This window comes from Acanthochromis polyacanthus, chromosome 2, assembly GCF_021347895.1.
Source record: "Acanthochromis polyacanthus isolate Apoly-LR-REF ecotype Palm Island chromosome 2, KAUST_Apoly_ChrSc, whole genome shotgun sequence".
In the NCBI taxonomy this organism is placed as follows: Eukaryota; Metazoa; Chordata; class Actinopteri; family Pomacentridae; genus Acanthochromis; species Acanthochromis polyacanthus.
The window spans coordinates 10,567,943-10,588,528 of record NC_067114.1 but is presented as its reverse complement, the minus strand read 5'-3'; the positions used below and the strand labels follow the sequence as shown (position 1 = coordinate 10,588,528).

The following is a 20,586-nucleotide window of genomic DNA, read 5'->3' as shown; positions in this document are numbered from 1 at the left end:
TCTATCAAAACATGTCCTGATATGAAGTCACTGCAATAAATGTTGGTTTCATGATGATGATTTGAAGGTAGTTTGATGTTGTAAACGGGAAGTAGAAACCATTTCATTTTTTTCAAGGAGGGTAATTTTATTAGAAATTCCTCAGAAGTCTGATCATTCGTTTGATATGTGCTGGCTTATGTGACCCACTGTTGAAAAATACACACCACACTGAGGATTTCAAATAAGTACGGAGGTTGTCCAATTTTCTTTCTCTCTCTTCTGCGCCGTGTCACTGTACAGCAGAACTAGAAATCACCAGCCGGTACATACACTGATCTGCTGTGTCTCCATGTGTAACCCTGCAGGAGTGTGTGTTATACACTGCACTGAAAAAAGTCAAGCAGCGTCACAGTCAACAAAGACTTCCTGAAATTTCTGCCAATATTAGCAACCAATTATTACCCTGCATATTCTGCACATTAAGTCCGCTATTACTTCCAAAACTCGTCCTATTCATATTCTACAATTATTCTGGTGGCATATAGTTACAATGAAATCCAAATGAGATCTCTGTAGCACTGACATACTTTCTGCTAGCAGGTACAGGATGCCTCATATATGATTAATTAATTGCGGCAGCCTGCCATCTGTGTTTTAACTGATTAAATAGCTCACAAAGTGGGATGCACCTTTTGATGTGAACCTTTGGGGAACTGGCTCTGTCTTTGTATTTCTACCTTGATTAAGCACAATACTCCAGCACTTCCTCCAGCCCTCTATTTCAAAGTCTCTTTAATTTGGGAGGAAAGGACACAAAGGCATTTGGGGTTCTTTAAAATGTTGCCCATTTCCAGTAGTCAAGGGCCTGTCTTTCTCTTCCCCTCTTTTTCTTTTTCTTTTTTATATAAAGTGAATGTTTCACACAGGGCTGGGCTGGTGAGCAAGCATCGAGCTTTCAGATAAAAATTGATTCCAGTAAATTCTCACCTGAGATCCATCACGGTGAAAGGCTTTAAAAGGTCACACATGTAATAAGTTCCTATGGTCTCAGTCCCTCCAATAATAGGCCTTTAGTCTGCCATGGAAGGCTGGTATATAGAAATAATTGAGTAATCTGTGGACCATTCAATTCAATCGTGGGACTCAGTGACAGTGCAAGGCCTGCTGGGCTGTGAAGAGGTTGTTCTGGAGAGTCTTTCTGCTGGTAGGGAAATGGTTTGTCCCCTAAAGCTATGCACCTCCATCTTTGCAGCAGCACAGTGGATCACTAACATTTTAGAGGCTCTTCCAGGCCTAGATACGTGTCAGCATTTCATCTTCAAAGAAAAAAAGCACGGAACATGGCAGAAATGCCTGGGAGCACTAATTACATTAAAAATGTTAAGCTAAATTAACATGTATCTCCAACATACAGTGAAGCCCATTTGATGTAAAGAGCAGAATTACTAAATGCATTTGTATGTGAAACCTTTGAAGTAAGAAAGTCAGAACTATTTCAACCAGGGCTCAGTAGGGTTTTTATGGTCGATATTGTTGCTGTACAAGACTTACTGATAACTGGCCATTTGTCATCCCTTACACCATTAAGCTGTCTGTTGTTGTATGGCACCAGTGTAGTTCATAATGATAATGATTTACCACTGTAATTTTTTTATTTTTTTATTGTTGAAACATTGGATTCTTTAAGCCAAACAAACATTGTTAAAAACCAGCTGATCAATTATTTACAGCAAATCACTGATGTTGCGGCTAGTGAATTTATCCACTGTAGCTAGTTAATCAAGCCAGCAAAACCTAGAACACTGTTCTGTTGACGACAGTCTCTAACCAACTTTGTAGCATTTCAAGCTTGTCTTTTTTTCATTAGCAGTTGACAAACCATTTAAGACCCACAGAATTAAAGAAATTGAATTAGCCTTGCATAGAGTTAGTTAGCTGTAGCGTCATAACTAAGAAGTAAGTTAGGAGAAATAAAATATCCAAATTTTATATAATTAGAAATAACCTTGTCTGACCATTTAAAGTCTATGTGTGGGCAAAAATTATTCAAACTGTGCCAACAAATATAACCTTTAATGGCAAAGGCCATGGTTGCTTCCACATATGTATTAAAGAACTGACAACATCCGACACAATCCTTTAAATTGATCTAAATGAGCCAAACGTTAAGTTGATCAACATTCTTTTCTTATTTATTTACATCTACCTCAGCCTGCTAATGTTGCAGAACACTGCTTCTCTTTACCACTGCTCTATGGCCTCCATAAGCATTTTGCTGCATATGCAAGAGAAATTCATGTGGGCACATGAAAATTACTTGGTTACACTAGTAACTGAGTCTGTCCTTTTCAGCTCCGACTGGCCTAAGTTTGAAACACCTAAGCCTTTTTACCAAATCCACGATGACGACCATGTCCAGAGTGCAGAGTTTCAAGGCAGGTGTTAATGCTGACCCAAAGCGGTCTCACTCAACTAAAAGTTGCAGAAGAAATTCAAATACCAGGATCGATGATTCAATGAGGCTCCCTAGCTACAAAAGGTAAAAAGAGAAGAAATGGGGGATATAAAAAACATTTATTCGCTGTATCTGTAGTAAGCACAGTGGTGTGGACTTTGAAGGTCACATGAATTTCACAATCGAGTCAGAAACTTTCATGCAAAGTTCCCTTGTGAAATAGAGGAAGAACTAGCAACACTGCAGATTTAGAGAGACATGCATAGCACCGCAGAGCAAGTCCATCAATTTAGTAACATCTCAAAAGCAGTTGAATTCAAAACCGTATATATGATGGAAAAAAGTATGAGCTGTGGACAAAATCCGAGCCAATCCCAAGCCTAATAAAGAAATATGGACCTAAATCAGTGGACAATCAGAGACAGTAACAGATTCTGCCATCATGACAGATGGTGATAAAGACGTCACTACTAAAGAATGTGGTATCTTAGACAGCAATTTAACATTTCAGAAAAATAAGAAACATATTAGTAGCGTACATCAAAGTGAAACAAGCACATGCTGAAAGCTATTTGTCAATTAGCACCATATAGCCTGTGGTTTTCAAAAGGAGAAATTTAAGTTTTTTTTTTTACCCCCATAGATTTCATGAATTCCCAGGGTAACACTAAAAACGGAATCATTGTTCTTCTGGGACTCTATGATGCAACAAAAGCTGGGTTTGCAAAGCTGGGTGATCAGTGCCAGGAGGGTTTGGAGAAAACAGTGGCAACGGCAGCAGATGGTGCAGCAGTTAATCTTGGAAGCAGGAGAGAGGTCGCTGTCCATATTCAGAGGTAGCAGGAGAACATGTGTTACCCACCATGATTCACCAGTGAGTAATTCCGGGTGTACTGCTATACTTTCTAATGACTGAATTGATCTTTAGATGAAATCCCAATCAACAGTCTAAAACAAGTGCATGAGATTATGATTTTAAACAATAAAGGTTACTGTGTCTGGATGTTGTGTGTGGAAAATGAGAGCAAGAGTAAGGCTGTTTGGGTCTACAAAACGCTGAACTTGATCTGGAAACTGTACCTCTAGTCCCAAGTTTAGAAAGCAGCTGAAGAACCTTGAATCAGAGTTAAGTACAAGTTGTCAAGCCAAAGGAGGAAAAATACACATGATGACTACCACATGTGTCCAGGACCCTGACTGTCCAGAAAGAATGAAACAGACAGTGACCCTGATCTGTCCACGGCAGTGTACGTTTTCACAACATATGTCAGCATTTAACACAATAAGGTGAAGACCTTCCGAGTTTAAAGCAAAAAAATCCAACAATCCAAAATTTCCTTTTGATTTCCTATAAGCAAGCATTTGCAACAGTGGGAAGGGAGCAAAAAATGTTTAACAGGGAGAACGAAAAAAACCTCAGACGGAACCAGGCTCAGGGAAGGCAGCCATCTGCCTCGACCGGTTAGGGTGAGAGGGGAGATAAGGGTGTGGACCAATACGGCTGATTTGCGATGCAGTCATAAAAAAAAAAAACAAGTGTATCCCAAGAATGTTTGGGGCTGTTGTGACATATTAGGTCAAGCCAACAGTTACATTGTTTTCAGTATATTATTTTCAACTATTTGGAGATCTTTTTAAATCTTTTGCCAGGCTCATAGGCACCCACAACTGTTTTTGTCTGAAGGCCTTAGGTCTGAAGGTTGGAATAACAGGAGGTTGTAATTATTGGTACCAAAACTAGAACTATTAATTTGAATTTATTTATGGATTTGAAGGTGTGTACTTACTTCTTCCATATAACTGGCAATGACTGCAAAATGTCAATTGCTTGAGTATATTATCTTTATCTACTGGCACTGTTTCAGGACAGACAGTGACATAATATCATGGAGTGTGACATTTTTGCATCATTATATTTCTTTGAATGTCTCTTTTGTGATTGACTGGGTGTGTTGACTGAGTTTGGCAAAGGAAAAATACCACTCTAATTCATGAATGTGACACATGAAGAAAGATTTGTTACTTTTATTTGTGCTTACCATAAAACTATTTACAGCCTCAAGTAACTGAAATGGAAAAAATATTACATCTTTCACCTCGTGGTTTCTGTTTCTGTTTATTTTAGGGCAATCTATACCTTGTGAAGGTGAAGCTCATCCTCCCAAACTCAGCTCCAGCATGAGGGGCTTTTCTGCTCTACGGAGAATCAAGAATGATGTCAGAGTCTGCTGAAGACCCACCACTGGAGTCCTTTGATGCTCTGCCAAGTGTGAGGAAATGGATGCAGGAAGGACAAAAGGCCAGGAAGACTGTTGACAAGTTTCCTTTTAGTGTATTTGAGTAATATCAATACATTTTGTCAGCTCAAATATCATGTTTGGTGTGGCTTTTTTCCCCTCAATGTGCATGTGAGAACCTTTTTTGCTTGTAGGAGTGCGGATGACCAAAAAAAGTCAATCTGTAGGGTTGTAAGTTGCTGATGATAAAGCAGTGTCAGATCTCCCGGCTCATTCAGATACTCTCTGGCATTTCAATAATCTTTTCACATTGCAATTCAATATGAGGCTTCTTATGCTGCAGCCTTTGAGTGAACGACATCTCTTTATCCGTCGTACCACAATGCCGTCTCTTTCTCTCTATCTTGATACAGCATCTCTGTATCGTTATCCTTCAGAATCTGAAAGGAAAATAGGACATACTTTCCTATGTCACATGCTACATAGCACATGTGTTGGTGGTCCTGCAGTTAGTGACCTTTACAAGGATCCTACACATTGTTGTCATTGCAGGCATATGACCACACAACTGAATACAGGGAGTGTACGACGGAGCTCTGTCCTAAAAAGTCTGCAAACTGCAACTGCATTTCAACGCAAGTCACAGATGCCACAATAGTCTTTACACATCATCTTATTTTCAGCAAAAAACTGTTACCACCCATCAAAGAAGTGTTCTCTCCCACCACACACACACACACACACACACACACACACACACACACACACACACACACACACACACACACACACACACACACACACACACACACACACACACACACACACACACACACACACACACACACACACACACACCATGACAGATTTAGAAATATGAATTAAACCAGAACAGATGGCCCTTAAAAGTAAAACACAGTAATTCAATCTGGCTAATGGGAGGAAAGCCACAAACTGCTCCATTCTCATTTCTTTGACTGAGAAACTCAGCTGAATTGTTTCCCCAGCTTTAATGCTCAATCCCTCTGCCATAGTGTGTTTCTGTGTTCCCCATGCATATTATAAGACATTTAAAAGGAAAACAGTGTATATTTACTAGACGTGCCTCACCATGTGCACAGACAGGAGCTATTAGTGCCTAGACAAAGGGGGAAATGTATCGTAATTGATTGTTACAAAAGATTACCTCTTCAAGAAAAACATCGAGCTATTTCAGAACTGCATTTGATGCCTTAAAGTGCTGTGCAAAGAACGCTCTTTCAGCGCCGCACATTCACGCTGACATGCAGTTTGCAAAACAATTACCATGCGCTGTTGTTTGATCTTTGTCCCCACTTTGGTTCCTTATAAGTGTGAGTACAACTCACTTGCCAGCTATGCGGGCAATCATGGCTTCCATCAAGGGATGTGAGATATAGGCAAATGGAATGCATATTTCCTACACAAGTTCAAAAACTGCAATACTGAGTTGCTTTGTCACTAAAATGATGTAGTTAAAATGATAATGAATCGCTATTGAAAAGTTGCGGCGGCATGCAGTTATTTAAATCTCACAAGGAGCCTCCATAATGTTGGTGTTCAAGACATTGCAGTCTGAAACATCACATTTTTAAATGTATAACAAGTGTTCCAAAACATACTCTGGGTCTGGTGTGGAAAATGACTCACGAAAAGGCTAAAATTGTCAATATAGCATCCAGCTGCAGGATACCGAGGCTTTTTCAGGGACCCTGGGAGGTTGAATGAACCATAGTGTTTGCCTTATGAAGACAAAACATTGCTGTGTCTGGACTTGATTTAACTTCACTTGCTTTCTCCATGTTTCGGGGGGAAAATCTCCAGTTGCAAAAGGACTACACTCCTTAAACTGACCAGTGAATCTAAATGTAGATTTCAATTTTACAAATAGATCAAATTTAAAATCTGTGAAGAAATCATGACTGACAAAATATCTGATTTGAAGGGGCATGATTAAAGATAAGGAATGTGTGTAAAGAGGGGGATGGGTTCTGAATCTGGAATTCCCAAGTAGCAGAAAATTGGTTTCTGCAAAGGAGCAATATATGTTGGACACTTCCAGTCAGTCTTTGAAGGAAATATATTAACCTGCTGGGCTGCACACAAACTTTCCAACCTTACTGTTGACAGGTTTTATGAGCCTAATGCACTTTGTGATGTATAGCATAATAACCCAGCCTATGACTGTAGGGCCTTACTCTTAATATCGGCTGCAGAGTGGATCAGGCAAAATTATTGTAATGAGGCAAAATTTCCATACAACAGCAAAATGAGTTCATTACTCTAAGTTATATTGGTGAAGTAACCAAAAGAAATTGATGGTTTTATTAAGCTAGAATTGAGTTTCAGCCATAAACAGAATTAGGCAAACATGCAGACTGCAAAATGTAATAATAATTACATTACTGTTATCGAAAAGGTTATCAGACTGGCCCCTGCTGCTTCTTATTCATCGCTTTGAAACAGAGGGATTGTTTTCTGCTCTAGAATAGCTCTCATTTGATGGCTTCAGCGGGTGAGCTGAAATTTTTACACTTGATGGTCATAATTTCATAAACAGGTAGAAAAATGCAGATCTAATGTTTGCTACTCATCAATGTCAGTCTACTGTTGTAAGCTCAACAAGAGAGTCATGAATACCCAACAGCAAATGGATGATAGTAGCACAAATCAGAGCATCTCACTTGCTCTTTTGCTCCACATTGACCTGCAGGCATTTGCAGGATAGCTGGGAGATGTAGTCCCTGCAGCACATCCTCGGTCTCTCCAAAGGGAGGAGCTCAGAGGCACCGACTCTTCTCAACATTTGAAAATATTAAACATTCAAAGCATTTAAGGTGAATTTCTGAGGGTGTTGCAAAATCAAATAAAGAAAATCCTGAATAGAGCGATTACAATCTCAATCTTCAATAGCAATCACACAATTAAGAGCACATTTTACTATTGGTGGATCTTGAAGGTACAGTCCGTGTATCCATTAAACAAATGATCAGTAGTTATTCCTCCCAAGGTTACCGTCTCTCTCAGAAGCTGGCTGTACTCGGCAGCTGTCCACTGAGGACTGCTTCAGTGCATCCTCTACATCAGCTGATTATGCTATCTATCAAGCCCAGCTGTCATTGCCCATTTAAACCTTTGTCAAGTCCTGCATGCGATGCAGCCTGCAGTAAACCAAGTAATTGCACTTTTGTAATCCAACACCTGAACATCACTTACCCTGTCAATTTCTAAAGCCCGGATGCAAGAAGGTGCACTTAAAGAGGAACATTTTGCGACCTGTGTTGCGTTTCTAGAGGCGTGGGGAGTGGTCCTGATGTTGCACACACTTGTATCGAAAGGGACATTGTTTTGTTTTTGTCGTGCAGCTACAGCGAGCTAAAAGAAGGGGGGAAAAACAGATGCCAACTGCTTTTTTCTTGTTGCCAAGGCACAAACAGGATGCTGGCAGCTACAAAGATTCAATTATAAAAAGTACAGAAAATAATTAGAAAAAATAATAGCACTTGAAAAAAATTGCCCCTCCAGAAATTGCGCATAACAATAAATCCGTTAATTAGCTCATTAATATTCAATTGGGGTCAGTGGACTTAATGGAACCTTTTTCATGGGCCAAGGAAATGTTTAACACTCAGTTTTTCCTCTGCCTGTTCTCATTATCAACTATGCACAGGCAGGCCTTATCAGTCCTCCAGATGGTGAGGAACAATGCAGCACCATTATCGTCTTACAGCAGCGTGTGTGCCTTGTAACCGGTGTGTGCCTGGGACAGTGAAGTATAGATACTGAGGCATTTAGTGTAATTGATATGTGGTATATATCGTATTGTTTAGGCCTGTTTGTTTGCTCTGCTGGTATTCAAGGCGAGAGGAGAGGGGAAGATTGATTTTCACCGCAGCCACTCCCGCTCTCACCACAGGTCACAGATAACTTGTCAACGCAGGTTTTTGGGCTGGTGTAAAATGCATCAAGGCTAAACTCTCTCGGGCATAGTGGAGGATAGGGAGTTTCATCTCTGTAAACACAAGCCCTCTCGTTGTCGTTACCTTGTGCATGAGACAGATGTTTTATTCAACAAGTACGTGGGATGAAGAGATGTCCGAGCAAAAGCCTGTTTGCATCTCCGCTCTGGAAGGTTCCCACTCTGAATCCTATTGAAATGTAGGTTTCCTATTTTCAACAGCTACTGTAATGCCATTGCAGTATTTTAGCTGCAATTCTTAAATCAGTCTTCTCAAATGCGTCTTCAAAAAGAAATGTCTGCTGATATATATTAATCAGAATTTGAAAATGATGGTATCAAGCTTATAAATCTGGACTATAGTGAAGCCTACATTTTTAAGTTCATATACTAATTGACAGTATGAAAATTAATGCAAATCCCAATATTTCATTACTTGATAGGCATTTCATCCTTTAAAAATGTCTTTATCTGTGCATCTCTTAGCCACTCAATCTGATGCTCTTTACTTAATTAAATTCCCAGGATCTAAAAACTTGGTAGGTCCCTTCCCCTGTCATCTTCTCAAAGATTCAGATCACTTCAAGCTATTTCCACCAACAGACAGCATCAGCCTATCATCCGAAAGCAGGCCGAGACAGAAGCACTCATGCATACACAAACGACTGTGTCAAAGTCTATGGTAAGGCAAAGTTTAATTAATGTAGGTATGATGGAAGCTAAGTTGTCACTAAGGGGCTTTTCAAACCTATGACATTTACATTGCCTTTGTTGGGATCTCTCTCAGAAATCAAGAACATCAAGAAATATGCTAGCAAGGATTTTACAGCTCTGTGATTTTCTGAGCAAAGTAAATAATGCAATCTGCTAAGAAATCTTCATTCACTGACAGTCAAAACGGAAATTGATGCCACTTGTTACGAATATTCACTGCATTTTTTATCAGCATTTTCCATAACGCTGTTAGATTAATGTTGCCTGAATTCAGAAGACGAACCGTGACACCGTCATTTTCCATTAACGTGCTCCATCTCTTGTATCCATCATAATATCTACAATAGTTAAATGTCAACCTTGTGAAAGCCAACATTTTCAGTCTCATTCAGGGTTATCCCCTTTTTAAAACTAAGACGAAGCATGAAAGCTGAAAGTTTGTTGGTGTCTGTTTGAAGCAGAGCCTGTAAATTTTTTTAGAAAAAGACTATTGCGTTTTATTCTTAACATGTCCGTTTATTGACACCATTCTCACAGCGAAGGGAGATTACTCTTTATGATATTGCTTGAAAAAAAGAATGGCTTTTGCATCAATTTAACAGAGCAGAAAGCTACACGGATCAGCAGGATGACTTAAATGAGATTTCCAATGTTTTCTTGACAACAAAATGAAAATAAAGAGAGCACTAAATAGAAGAAAATCTGCCTGTCTTAAAACACTGTATGCGGGGCGGGTTGAAAACAATGAAAGCATCTCTAAACAAATAAGTGACAATGGCTTTCAGCTGTGAGAGTTAACAGAGCACAATGGCTCGGATTGAATGTGCTGAATGTGCCGGGGCTATCCCACAAATAGAGGTGATCCTAAATCATGTGCTTAAAGGTTGCAGCTTGAGAGCCCAGGTGTCATGGATAATTCCCACTCTGATATCTATAGCCTTCACTATCTCACCCCACTCCCTCTCTCTTAGCTTTACTTTAGCTCTGTTAAACAGACAAGCGGCCATCCTATTGATCCCCCCCTGCCTCCAAATGCCCGGCCCCCTCCTCGGGGGCCCAGGCATAAGGGCAGTCGCTAAAACCTGTGGGCAGAGGAAAGAGGACACTCCCCACTGAGCGCAATTGGGATTTGAGAAAGTTAAACACTTCTCCAGCACAAAATTCCAGCCTGGGCAGCAGAGAGGGGATTCTGTCCTCAGGCCTCCTCACACTCACCTGATGAGAAGGTCAGCCCCATCATCATCGTACTTCTTGCCCATCTTGCACTCTCGCCGCCTTTCAGTAACTCTGGAAAGGCTCAGCTTTCCCATTTACTTCAAACACTGCTGTCAACAGTTTTGCTGCTGTCCTTGGCTCTGAAATGAAAAAGGGTTCATATTTTGAGAATGGCATGCTGCGGGGGTGAAGGGCACGAGTGCAATGGAGATGAAGAGGGACAGCAGATGAGGTCTTAGAGTTTTAAAAGCAGTCATTAAGCGATACGCTTTGACCGTTTTAAGAAAGGTTACATCTATGCACTCAAATGCATTAATAGAATTTAGTTGAATTAATCAACACAGATACTGAACACTGCTTTAAAAAGGCAAAAGAACATATATCTAAAAAAGAAGTCCCGTAATAGTGTTCACTGTGGTTTTTTAGCATTTCAAAGGAATGTACAAACCACAAAAGAAATTGGGTTTTTTAGTAGCTTTGATTCCAACCTACACAGCTGTTACAAATCTGAGATGGATTATTGTTTTCTAAATGTTCAAGTAATGTTAATGTGAAAGAATTTTAATGGATGAATGGTTGAAAATGTGGCACTGCCGATCAATAATAAATAATGGGTGGTGTCTTACATGTTACACAGCACTGAGCAGGACACAACACAAAGGACAGAGGTCAGTACAGGACACAATACTACCTCCATTATTCAGGATAAAGCATTAAATGACCCAATATAAAATACAACACAGGAAACCAACTGGTCAAACAACAACCCACCGATCAAGGCAAGGAAAAGTTTATCCAACTGTACTTTTTCCATGTTGTTTGCTTCAGTGTTTTTCCTTTTTGTTAAACAGATGAGACCTTGAAGGTTAACAGCAAGCTCCATGGATACACTAACTGACTACAAGTGGTTTGCCGGTCCCAGAAATTCTCTTGAACCTACAGTTAAAAGGTTTTTGTCTTTTTTTTTTCCTCCAGTTGACACCCATGTTACCCGCTGCCCTTTATCTATTCAGACCTGTGGGTCCCACGTAACACAACCTGCGAGAGCGGCGGAGGGGTATTTACGGCCCTATCGCCACTACAAAAACAGCCACATGTTTACAAGAACAAGACAAGCACATTACGTTCAAACAATGCAGCACTGCCTCCAATCCTGTGCTCTCTTTCACTCACTACATCTCACCCCCTTGGGGTTAGCAGACCTTCCTTCATGTTCAAAGATTATCTGTTAATCCAAAATGTGCAGGAGCATGAGACGACAGGAAAGGGACCAATACTCTGGGGGGGAGGAGGGAGGGATGCATGGCTTTATTTGTTTGTTGGCTTTCATATTAATCCATTGGAACACAGTGCGTTTTCCCCTTCTTTTCTGGGCATGTGTAAATGTTTTAGAGCCACTAAACGGAAGATGAAATTTTCAATGGATAGCATGTAAAAGTATTAATTGTAAAGACCATTATTTGGTGTCCATGAGGCTGAATCAGCTTAGCCACTCCATTCCCCCATTTGCATACAAAATGCTTTATTTTGGCAATCAATGAAAGTGCTCCACTGTATGTGTGGCTTATCACATGCTTGCAGGAAATGGATTCCTTAGCCATCTCGTTAAATTCTGTTGATGCAGAACAATTTGAAACATGGCACAGGCAGCAATGACATTTAAAGATGCCTCGGCTTAATTATATTTTGCAAACATTTGGGCTGTTTGTCCTCAGGGATAAAGCGCCTCCACTACAAAGTTAACTTGTTAATAATTCAAATGAATCTCTCTTTTTGTTGAGCACCAATCATTATCTCCTATTAGTGCTGGTTAAGGGCATTCAAGGTGCCTCAAACACACAGGGGAGACATGCCGTTTTTAATACTTAAAGTGAAGTGCAGACAATGAACAATGAACTTTGTAAATTTCAGCAAATAAATCGCACCACTGCAGTTTCTGGATTGTTTTTAACCTCTGGCGGCATGTTAAAACGTACGGACCAGGAGGGGAAATTATTAAAAAAATGATACACTGTTGCATTTTAGTTGTGCTCTGGTTTGTTTTCACATTAACCAAAAGCATAAATATGAAGTCACAGGAAGTTACTGGTTTCATGATCTCATCCTGCATCATCACAACCCACATGGGAAAATTCAGTTCCAGTAAAAGCTATTATTCTGCTCTATTCAATGCCTTTGTTGAATGCATTAATGTCCACAAAACAAACATCTCATAGTGAGCTTTATTATCAAGAATAGGTTGCAAATCAATACATTGTGAATACCAGGTTGATAAAGGATGAAAATATGGTATCTTCTAGAGAAATATTTTGGGATGTTACTGTAGGATTTCTCTTTATAATAGTCATAATAAACTGAAAATGTACACAAAGTACATAAACACAATAAACCCCATTTTTAATTGTTTTGCCAATCTAATCATGCTAAAAATCCTGTGCTCATTTCCTGATTCAAATACGGTAGATAGAGGTGGTAGCCTAGCCGCGCTAGACAACCCACAGCAACGAATTTAATTCTCTGCCAGGGTGGGTCTAGTTACCCTCCATAAGGCTCGAGGTTGGATGCTCCTAAAACTGGCCGGACGAGTCACCATAAAGTGTAGAGTCAGAAGGCGGGCGTAACTAAGTGACGACAGAGGCGTGACGATTCTGACAGAAACAACTAGCCTAGCCGTGCTAGACAACCCACGGCAACGAATTTAATTCTCTGCCAGGGTCGACAACAAAAACGACAACAGTCGTTGAGCTCCATTAGCACCGACTCTGAATAATCTTTCTGTTAACATGTCTCTAATATACTTGAGCTTCACCCATTGACTGTATAAATAAGGCTTCACCGAACTACCGCATCCTCTGATTTCCGGCGCTTGAGGAGCCTATTCGTTGCGCTGATTGGTTGTATACCTACCCAATTGCTGCAGAGTGATTTGATAGACAACCTTTTAGCCCGCCTCCCTCCCTGTCGAGCGTGCCTAGACCCTTGCATCTTCAGAGCATGGGTCTAGCGCGGCTAGGCTAAAGAGGTGGTTGATGTTGCCAAAAGATCATATGAAGAGCTTAAGGGCAAAATCATGATCCTCAATCTGAATTGCAGTTCTCCCTGAAGATTTAGTTGAACTCGTGATTACATGTAAGGTTGTGCAAATGGTTGCCCGGCTACAAAGTATATCACTTAAACTGAAAGCTAACGGTCTAACATGCAAGATGTTGAATTTTGCTTTAGCTCTTCTGCTCTTTCATTCTGAAACTCCTGATCAGAAGTGGTGATTCATATCTCCACTGCTTTGAGGCATTTCTTAGGTTGTTATTCAGTGCATCGCTATTCAGTGTCCACCATGTTGTCTTTTGTTTACAAAATAAGGAGCTTGAATACTGTTGTGCTGATGCAATCAGTAAAGCTGCTCTGTAAAGCAGACTAGATTCAAATTAAGATTGTTAGATTCTGGACCTCTAAGTTTAGTTTGTGAATTCATGCTAAAATCATAGATTTACTATCACAAATACTGTGGTTTGGTCTGCTCCTTTTCAGAACACAAAAAACACACCCTCGTCCTCCTGGAAATTGCAATACTTGAAAAGACTTGCAAAGAAATCAGCCGTGATTCACTTGCAGTTTTGAATACCAATTTTCTCACAAGCCCAAACAAATTGTAACTAAGCATATGGAACACAGTTCAGTTAAACTAAAGATTTAGTGTGAAACAACGAGGAAGAGTAAAGATACTGAATTGTACAAAATAACCTAAATCATTTCAACATAGAACTACAAACACCCAAGTACAAATATAAAACCACAGGGAAAGAGATGTTAGCAAAGGTTCAGTGAGACATCAAAGACTATGGTTTGTTTCAAAGAAGCTAGTTTGTACACTGTGTCAAGTACGTACCTGTGAAATATCACTTAACTGTCAAAACTGCAAAACTGCATATTTCTATGTAAACAAGCAGTGTTAAAGCTTACAAAGGATCACAAACTATTATTTTAGAGACTAAAAATATAAAATACAGACCCCAAAGTAGAAATGTAATGCACCAAAAACAAATACACCTGTGACAACTAACACGCAAGTTAGAGAAAAATGGAAACTGAGTACACTTATGGTTTCCGTTTAGCTGGATTGCATGAGCATAATAATAAAAAGACCTGTGACCACCAGAACATTCTTAGCTTTGGATTGTGTCTGTCTGCATGTTCATGGCTCCATATGGAAAAGAATCATTGGAGGAAATTAAAAATTAGATTGCGAGGCAGATGTAGAATGAGCTGTAGTAACCCTACTAATAACCACAGTGGTTATCCTTTTATAATGATGCCTCAGATGATGACTACATCCGCAATCTCGCTCTGAAAAACAGAAGGGCAAGAGCTTCAGACTTGGCACAGCAGTTATCAGTGGATATTGAAGTGTGTGACAGCTCAGACAGTGTCATGGCCGTGTGCTTAATGTCAACTTGAATGGTACGCAAGAAAAATAGCTTTGCTTGCTGTTTAAAATAAAACTGCAAGATGAAACTACAGAGCCCTAAAATAAGCTTGCTGAATGTTGAAAGTGCATTCTTTGCTCACATGAGACCAAGGTGAAATTGTTCGGTTCAGATGCGGTCCAAAACGTTTGGACCTCCACAGTGAATGTCTAGTCCTGGCAGTGAAGCTCGGAGGTGGTAGTGTGGTGTAAAGAGGTTGCATGAGTGCAAACGTTGTTATGGATGTGATATTTACAGATGGTCCCATGAATGCCTGTGGCTATACCAAAATACTGGCTGACAAGTTGACTCTCAGTCTGCAGACGCTTGGCAGAAGAGGAATATTCCCGCATGATAGGGATCTGAAGCACAATGCCAAAATCACACAAGAGTTTCTAAAGAAGGAAAAAGCAAAAGCTCTGACCTGAGCAGGTATGTTGCCTGACTTGAATGCAACAGAGCACCTTGTGGGTATTTTAAAGAGAAACACAGAGCAACACTAACCCTTCCAGTATGGAACAACTAAAAAAAAAAAAAAGTCTCTGAAAAAGGGCAGAACATTTCCTCAGAAATTTGGTATTCTCCATGCTCAAGTAATAAAAGTGGAAAGTTGAAGGAAATAAAAGATTTGAGTCTTAGCACCAACTGTTGATGCACTGCATTCCTACTTGGGGGCTTGCATTTTTCATATGGCAAATCTAAGCTGTTTTTAATTTCAAGTAATAGCAGATTCCATACTGTCAAACTTAACAGTTATGCAATCATTGTAAGGTGTGACTATTTTGAATCCTTTGACATTTAAGCAGAGTATATTTACTTCTGTTGTGCAATATAGCTGTTCCAAATGACCACAAAAAAGTCCTCTCATCGTATGACTCCATCAAACAGGCATAACAATGACGTTAAAACCGTCGATGCACACAGAAAAAGGGACTTTTTTGAAATTGTAGTAACAGTTGATGATGATACCTTGGGCTAAACGAACTAGCAATGGACATTTTTCATTATTTTATGATATTTTACAGACAAAGCAATAGATCTTTTTCATAACAGACATCCTCGCTGGTCATATCAGGAAAAACACAGGCACGACATTAAAAACAACCGCAATTCCATTTGTGTGAGCTTGTTCCAGGGCCCTGGTATTGTGCCGTCTATGTGCATTCATCAGAAAGGGCTCCCATTCAAATTCTCCACAGAAAGAAGTGTGCCTGTTTTGTTCATGACAGTCCATAAAGGCAACACAAATTTAAATTGCATCCCTTAGTGATAGTGTCTGTCCTTCTGTTACTAATAAATTAAAGTGTGCAGACTGGCAACCATACAACTAAAAGACAGTCAAGGTCTGTCCCATATTGTAAAACATGTTTCGACTCCATTAATCCACTTCATTCACTTTTCACGACTGTCTTTCTTCTATGAATATACAAGATTCAAATTTGTGACAGCGTGTCCTTCATGACACTCAAAGCCAGGTGCATCCCCATCAATATCAGCAAAAAGAGGGAAAAAAATTAAACCTTCTCAAAATATATACTGTAGGAGTGCAGTGATTTAATATACTGCCATAAGCCCTTGCTCCTACACTCGACATGCAATTTGGAAATAAATTGACTGATTTAGATAGAGGCACAGGGAGGAGAGGAAAAAAAAAGAGGAAAAAAAAAACTGATGTAAACCTGCTTTGCTACTATTGAGTAAGGTGACATTGCGCAACAAATCACTTGCATGAATAGAGAAAGAAAACGATTTCTATTTCTAAAAAGTAATTTTGTTTGGGTAAGGTGCGTTGATTGCCATGTATGTGAATCTATTCCTCACTCGACTCGAGGAGCCAGAACATTTTATAAAAGTCAATGTTATATTTTTCTGTTAGCATAATAATCAGAAAGGCCAGACTTTCATCCAAAGAATAACAGAATCTCATTTATTCCGAGTACATAATAGAAGGCCAACCGCAACAGCCTATCTCTCCCATTCTTTATATAACTTGCTGTGCAAGAGCAGAAATAGTTGACTTTTACAACAGCAGAGTCCATTGTGTTTTAATTGAGCCCAATGAAGAATAATTAAGCAATTAAAGGCTTGATAAGAGAGAGGCACAGTAAACAGATAAAAGCCAAGTGCTGGTATTAACAGTGCAGAGTGAATTGGACATACCTCCAGTATGGCATCACCAAAAGCAAAGCAAAGCATCAAAGGCAGCAGCTAAAATGGGCCAACAGTCTGTATGTCATTTCTTTAAAGAGCTTGTGGCTGTGAATATGCACGTGGTCAAATTCAAAATTTAATACTTCCCAGCTGGATTTTGGGAATGGGAGTGCACTCTGATATTTTCACCACTCTGACATTAGTGGGTTTTATTTTTTGAGTAATTGCACAGCTTGATGTGTACTCAGGGGTTTCCATGAGAACGATGAAAGTCTTATTTCAACAATGCTGCAATTATGGGAAAATATGGAAATACATTTTGAGCCAGTTCACAGTTGAGTTGCCTGGAATAATAGGAATAGAAAACAGAAACAGGGAGCAGGGGTGAAAATGGCAATTCGAAACTCAACTGTCTCTAAAATACCAGGCCGTTATGAAAAAGAGCTACAGCTAAAATCCCTAATACCCTCTATGTGTCACATTCTGCAGCACGCCCATACTACCTTGAAGTAGTTCATGGCGCCACAATTTCCCAAACAGTGGTATCTGCTTTATTCAACATACAGCAGCCATAATCTCTGTTGGCATCATATGCTGGTTGGCAGTGATAATCTATAATCCATTCATCCAGAGAGGGTACACAAATGCATATTTGTTTCCTAGGATTAAAAGCTTATAGAGGGTGTATGGCATGGCCAATAATGTTCAACCATGCCAGCTATGACAGAATTTTCAGCTGTATTGTGGGATACAGGATTCTTTTTTAAGTCACAAGGCAGTATCCCTAGTATCTGAACACTGAACATAGACTAAAATGTTCCAATACTTTTAATACGGGGAAATGAAAATGATATGTTCTGTCATGACAATATCTCTTTAAGTGATAATTTTACCATTCGGTGGATTTGCAGAAGTGTTAAGAATTTTTTCAAATCGTCATTTCATATCCCTGCCTGCCAGCCTGCCTCATGGTCAGCAAACGGAGCTGTCACATGAAGGTCACCAGGTCATAGTCCAAGATTGAAAAGGTCTACAACCATTGTTTGACTGAAATGAAACCCTACATGGCTGCAAAAATGAGATGCCAGTCAGAACACTGAAGAAAAACCAACTATGATTTCAACACTACCACTGAAATAAACTCATTGCACTAAGCCTTCTTACTGTTTGAACAATGCAATACTGTGCCGTTGGGGCTGTCAATTTACTGCTTTTCATTTAGTTTACTGTCAAAATAGTCTGAAAAATCTGGTAAGGTAAGCGTACTGGTTCTAATTTGAAATGTACTTTTAACAATGACCAGACAGGAAAAGATACAGACTTCAGGCTTTGATTAGTAGACAACATGCGCTCTATGTGTTGTCTTGTTTTATAGTGTAAAATGGAATTTATTAAAAATATCCAGCATAGAACAATTTTGTGGTGTGTGCCTCGGTATTCTTCCGTTTGCTCAAATGAAATCAAAATATGGATTTCTGTCTCGAAGCAAGATTTTTGATGGGTTTGACCATTAACTGTAAGTAAAAGCTGGACATTTAGTTTGATAAACAGCTTAGAGGCATCAAGTCAACAGTCATGGTCTTTTGAAACTGAGCGCAATGAGTGAGGGCTAGATCTGACTGAAAACTCAAGAACACTGCACACTACCCAACTGTAGTCATTTGTCCATTACAAGATAGCCATTCCCTCAATCATACCTTAGGTTATCATCTATTTGACTCTAAATAGGTGCATAGTTGAGTTAACCCTTTAAGCTGCAGTCAATTCCAGCCATTTTCAGTACAAAAAAATCGCTAATATTCTATTTGTAAATAAAAAATATGACGAGAAGTACAGGGAATATTGGACGCGCATCGCAAGGTGCATTTCCTCGAAAACAACCGATTCATGGATTTTATACCGACTTCAGGACATGTTTTGGACAAAATAGTTTACTGGCTTGTGTCGTCTGGATGTAAAAGGTTGGATTATGGCCGTTTTTTGTGGAATATTTTCATCTGGGTATAATAATGAACCCGGAAATGCGAGTCGCGCTGTGTACGTTGAAGCCATGTATAGAGAACGGATGGGTGGATATTCGTTGTTTGTCGGACAAATGTGTTTTTCTCACCCGCTGTGATAATCACATCTGAAAGTGGTTTATACCGGCGGATTCATGAGAATCTAAGCTTTCCATCGGCGTATAGTGTTTGTATAATCGCGTTTGCAGCCTTCAGACATTCTTTAAATTCCTATGCAAATTAGTAAGTGTACCGCCGGCGGTACACTGAAGCTTAACGAACGCCATGTTGCACTGAGGGAGACTCGGGACTAGCAATGAAAACTACACACTTCTGAGGAAAATGTTTATCGAGACAAAAAGTAAAATGAGAAGTCGGGTCATTTTCTCATAGATTTCTATACAACTGAACTTCTTTTTGCAGGCACTGGAGTCGCCCCCTGCTGGTCTTTTGAAAGAATGCAGGTAAAATGGCATTTTAGACCCACAGGATGCATCAGGTGAATACTGAGAAGATAGATAGATAGATAGATAGATAGATAGATAGATAGATAGATAGATAGATAGATAGATAGATAGATAGATAGATAGATAGATAGATAGATAGATAGATAGATAGATAGATAGATAGATTTGCCAAATTAAGCTATTTAAGAAGTTTCTTGACTAGTTTGTTCCCCAAGTCTCCATTTCAGAAAAGTGAAATAACTTATGTCCCCCCACCCAATCCCAATCTTACAGTGACATCTATTCCAATTTGGAGTGTATAAGAGCTGTGCTCAACTTGCTGAACTTGAAGATTGACATCGTAAAGATAAAATAAATGGAGGTGTCCCAGGTACTCCTCTCACCTAGCCAGCTGCAGGCCTGACACATCTCCCTCTACCTCTAGAATAAACAAAAGACAGGGTGTCCAAGCCAGCCAAAAATAGATGTTCAAAGATACACATTCCACCGTGGTACCAAGCAGCAGACACATTTTAGCAGCTTTCTAATTAGCAAATCACTCTGGATTGTTCATGCAGCCAGCGGCAGTTGTCACCATAAGTACGTCAAACAAAGAGAAACAAAACCTTTTATCAATGTAGTGATGGCTATGATGAATAAAATCAATTCTAAGGGTAGTGGTGGTGTTGGCTTTGCAAGAGATGAATATGTAGCTGATGCATCTGGGCAAGTAAGAGTAACTGAAGACAACAGCTTCATCATTTCTGAATTCATTACATCCTGCACCATTTTAAAATGACTGTCAAGGTGGGTGCTCCGGTAAAAAGTATCCAGGTGCTCTGCAGCATTTGATAACTCTGTGATTGAGTAAATGAAGAAAAAATGTATACATTTCCATTTCCATTATAAACGAGAAATATTTCAGCGTCCTTTGCATCTTGCTGTGA

The 20,586-nt window shown here is 39.6% G+C and overlaps 1 long non-coding RNA gene across 1 annotated transcript in view; it reads right to left on the bottom strand.

The window, feature by feature from the left end:
• Positions 1–20,586, bottom strand: part of LOC110949927 (uncharacterized) — a 35,019-nt gene that overhangs the window by 6,014 nt on the left and 8,419 nt on the right. The window contains exon 2 of the long non-coding RNA XR_002595610.2: positions 10,580–10,719. This is a non-coding gene — a long non-coding RNA (uncharacterized LOC110949927). The remainder of the gene's footprint in view (positions 1–10,579; positions 10,720–20,586) is intronic.